Here is a 4,490-nt window from a genome sequence, read left to right as displayed (position 1 = left end):
GAGTTAGCTTCTGGGAAGGCTATAAATTATGATAGATTTGTGTTTATAACGAGCAGGAATACAAATATAGGAATGTAGAAGTTTATTCATAATGAGTTAGGGGTGGTTCAATCTAGTGCTTTGGGTCGATATTTGGGTCTTCTGTCTCAAATTGCTCAGTGTAATGAGCTACCTTCTCGTTGATAAAGGATAAGGTGTCTAAATTCCTTCAAAAATTGAAGGAAATGGTTTTTTTTTATTTGGTAAGGGGAATGAGATGTTCATTAAGGTGGTGGCATTGATAACAAAGTGGAGGAAACTTTCCGACAATGAATGCAGGATTATGTTAACTTGACTGTCCTCATCAATCCTAGACCCATTCATCTCCGCTACATTGAAGTAGACCATCATGTTAAGCACGTGTTCACGAATAGAGGTGCCTTCCTCCACTATGTTACCAATTGAAGGAACTCTTATACAAGAGTACCTTTGAGCGAGAGTAGATCGTTCCAAATATATTATGACAGAATTTCCACATTTACAATCTAACAGACAAGATATGCAATATACTACAAATTACCGGCATGCTTTCAAACTAAAAATAGAGAACAAGAAATACGTACCAGTTGAAGAACCTTTCTTCACCGAAAACTTGCTCTCTCCAAAGGGACTGTTTCTCTCACTCTTGCTAGAATGTCCAAGCAATCGTTCACCAAAACTTCGGTCGTCTACTCACGAATGGCCTCCACACGAATAGAAACAATGGGGACGATACCACCACTTAGAACCCTCGATTTTTTCGGTGTGAGAATCCAAAAGTGGGGGTAGGGTCTATCGTATAGACAATGTTTGATCGTTTAGAAAGAAGTACACGATCATGTAGTAAATAGGCTACGATCGTTTAGAAATCGCTCGGGCGCTAGACGATTGTTTAAAAATACTTAAGCGATCGTTTAGAAAGCGGTGCGCATGTATACGATCATGAAGCAACTTTGAGCTATCGTATAGTCTCTCGGTTAGCTAAGCGATAGGCAATATACACTTTTGAGCAAATTACGTGATCTTTTGCAAAATGAAAACGATTTTCATTTTATTCTTCAGTTATGAAAACTGATTGGAACTTCCCACTAACACACGGTTATGGAGAAAACAGCGGCCAATTATCCCATAATTTTCCAATTAATAATAATAAATATAATCATATTATATTCATTAATTTATAGTTTAATATCACATATAAATCATAGTGTTTTCTCCTCCACTAGGTATAAATCATATTTATATCCAATTAATGTATCTCATACATAAAATCAATCATATCATATATAATTAACTAGTTCAATCATATCATATGTAATCGAACTCCCTCTTATCAATTTGAACATTTCAATCTGACCTAAAAACTGATTCTCAACTTGAATCCATTGAGCTACCAAGGGGACCTTATGGACATATGGCTCGAAGCTCCAATACGTGAATAGCTGACTAAACTCTTTAGCCACGAGATCCACCATTCGTTAACTGCTTGGCATTCCACTAAAGATTGACAGTTGAACTTTTCTTACCACAGATATATTTCTATGTCCATCGGATATAACCAATCAACAGTATGATAACCCTTCATAGATGCTCGTAAGTACAGCTGAGCCAATTTACTATTTTAACCCTATAGTTACATCTAACTTCTTAAGTACCACTGATCCCTTTAATAAACAATACAACATAGTCCGACTATGTGTGGATACCTCTCGAGCCATGAGAAGGTATGTGGTGCCACATTGTTCAAGTTCCCATATCAGACGAATCTCCAAAGTAATAGGTTTGAGTCGGTGATCAGGCCACTCGCACCCATGCAAATCAAAGGACCACCCTCAAAAGCAGAAGTTTCCAACTCACTCAGGATTGAGGTCATGTTACCTATAGTCATCCTAGTGGAGTGAAGTCTCTATCATGAACGACGTTATATAACGAGACTTTAACACTTCGTGGTCAGGTGTAACGACCCGACCCCCTAGGACTTAGGTTAGGTCGTTACTAAAATAAATGCATGCAAATAATTTAAAACGACGCTCAGTTATTTGAAATAAATGCTAATTAAAAACAAGAGAAGTTCAAAAGACATTTATTAAATGCAACAATAGTAGGGTATCCATAAATCATAAAGGTTAATAAATACATATGAAAAACAATTCTTAATAATAAGTTTCAAACATCAAAACTAAACATTAAGAGAAACATGAAAAGAACTCTAAATCTCATGATGCAGAAGCGTAAAAACTAGTCCCAGTGGCTCGATCATGAATTCCGTTGCGCCATTGCCGGTGCATCTCTACCCTTACCTGAAACATCAACATAAGAAAGAAAGAGTATGAAATACTTAGTAAGTAGCCCCACCACTAGGGCCAGGCTAGACATCTATGTCCTCTAGATACCTACATATGGCACATAAATACATGTAACAGATGAGAGACTGAGTCCTATCCTATTGTAGTAAGTATGCTCACAAAACTGGTGAATCCCGGAGGAAACACAAAACTCGTGAATCCTGGAGGAAACACAAAACTGGTGAATCCCGGAGGAAACACAAAACTGGTGAATCCCGAAGGAAACACAAACTGGTGAATCCCGAAGGAAACACAAAACTAGTGAATCCCGAAGGAAACACAAAACTGGTGAATCTCGAAGGAAACACAAACTGGTGAGCATCTAACTAATCAATGAGGATATTCACACAGTCTTAACGTGCTATGATTCAACATTGTACAGTTCTAAAGCATACATAAAAATCCTTGATACCATGGCTTCATCACATACACATAATTCTTAATAACATATTATACATCATCCATGTATAACTTATATCATAAATCCACAACATGCAAGGCCTCAACATCAGCAGATCAGACATCGACATATCAAAATACATACTATCACATACTAACGATCAAGCACTTAGGTGTGTATGTAAACAAATCAGAATTTGTGCCAGAACATACTTTGATTCAGGTCATACTGTCAATCAACATGCTAACATTTACCATAACACACACTTATCATGCTAGCATAGAACTAAAGCCTGGCCCCTGGGCAGTTCCAGTGGTAAGATTACTTACCTTGAAGTCAAGTTCAGATATTAATCCAAGCTAACGCTCTTCAACAAAATAAACCATGAATTAAGTCCCCTAATACAGACATAATATTAAATTTCAGTCTTTGGAATCAGGACCCAACATAAAAATTTAAATCAGACGATAACCAAAACTTACCCAAACGAAACTCGCAAGATTTCGACTCCAAAATTTCCTCTTAGCATATTTTAGAACTCATACCAAAACGCGAATCTGAACATGATTTTAGTCCCAAATTAGTAACTTAATTTTCTTATAGGTACCCTTAACCCAAAAGACAAACAGCTAACTACTCACCCAAACTTAACAATTCCTAACAAAAATCAGTCTCCTTCTCGATGAGCAACGTCCTCAAAATCCTCTGAGTAACGCTCCTGAAAGTCCAAACTTAATGGATTTTAACCAAAATTATTCCAAAACAAACCACACCCAAACTTCCAGGAAAACACCTAAAACTAAGAATCTTACCCAAAAGAGATGTGACAGCAACCGCGACGACGGTAAAAGCTGGGCGATGTCAGACGAAGAAGCAACGCCGGATGAAAAAGTGGCTCTAGACGACAAGACGGATCAGCAACGACGTCGAACCCACGGTCTTAGATCTAGCACCCGCGGACGGCTGAGAGTCAACAACGACCGACACGGCGTGAGCAGAGGCGTGCGAAACCCAGTGCGAAAAGTCGACAGTGAGAAGAGGCACGGACACGCAACTGAGAAGGAAGAGATCGCGCAGTTTGGGTCGCCGATGCTCGCGTACGGCACCGTTAGGCAAGGGTTGCTGAGAGAGAAAGGGATGTGAGCGGTGGAGGTGATCGACGAGCGGCTGGGATTCGTGGCTGGCGGCGGATGTTCAGCGTCCGATCTGCGCAACGGCGGCTGAAGGAAGAAGAAAAACGAAGGGGCCGGCTAGGCTTTGAGTGGCTCAAGGAAGAAGAAGAGAAGGGCTATTTTTATAAATAATAATAATAATAATAAAAATAATAATTTATAAGGAAATAAAATAAACCCTTTATTTTATTTTTTTTCTTATTCTACTATATTTCATTAACTACTTTCCTTCCCGAAAAGAAATTTATTCCTGTCATAAATTTCCAAATTGAAAATTTCCAAGGTAAAAAAAAAAAAATAAATTCCTGCTCTTACACTGGAAATCCAAAATTCCAAAAATGCCCTCCAATAATAAAATATTAAAGTTACATTAATACTAAAAAAATACAGGGTGTTACATCAGGTCTTATACAAATACTTTGTTCAGGATGCCCCCACTCACATGTCCCCACATGAATGATCAAGATCAACCATCTATAGCAAGTCACAACACTTGTACCTATTCTACAAAGTGGGTCGCATCCATAGCGTTACCAGGATAAGGTTTCCCTTCTA

General features: G+C 38.3%; 1 long non-coding RNA gene across 1 annotated transcript; it reads right to left on the bottom strand.

Moving 5' to 3' along the window:
• Window positions 1-2,073: 2,073 nt before the first annotated feature.
• LOC120067753 (uncharacterized) lies at window positions 2,074-4,086 on the bottom strand. Its single transcript, XR_005479017.2, has 5 exons — window positions 3,576-4,086; window positions 3,405-3,481; window positions 3,246-3,320; window positions 3,093-3,161; window positions 2,074-2,318 (listed from the first exon to the last, which is right to left on the bottom strand). It is a non-coding gene; the product is annotated as an uncharacterized LOC120067753 (long non-coding RNA).
• Between the last annotated feature and the right edge of the window lie 404 nt (window positions 4,087-4,490).

Source organism: Benincasa hispida, chromosome 12 (assembly GCF_027475165.1).
Source record: "Benincasa hispida cultivar pf3 chromosome 12, pf3_genome.v1.1, whole genome shotgun sequence".
Taxonomy (NCBI): domain Eukaryota; kingdom Viridiplantae; phylum Streptophyta; class Magnoliopsida; order Cucurbitales; family Cucurbitaceae; genus Benincasa; species Benincasa hispida.
Note: the sequence above shows the minus strand (reverse complement) of the source record. Positions and strands in the feature narration are given on the sequence as shown.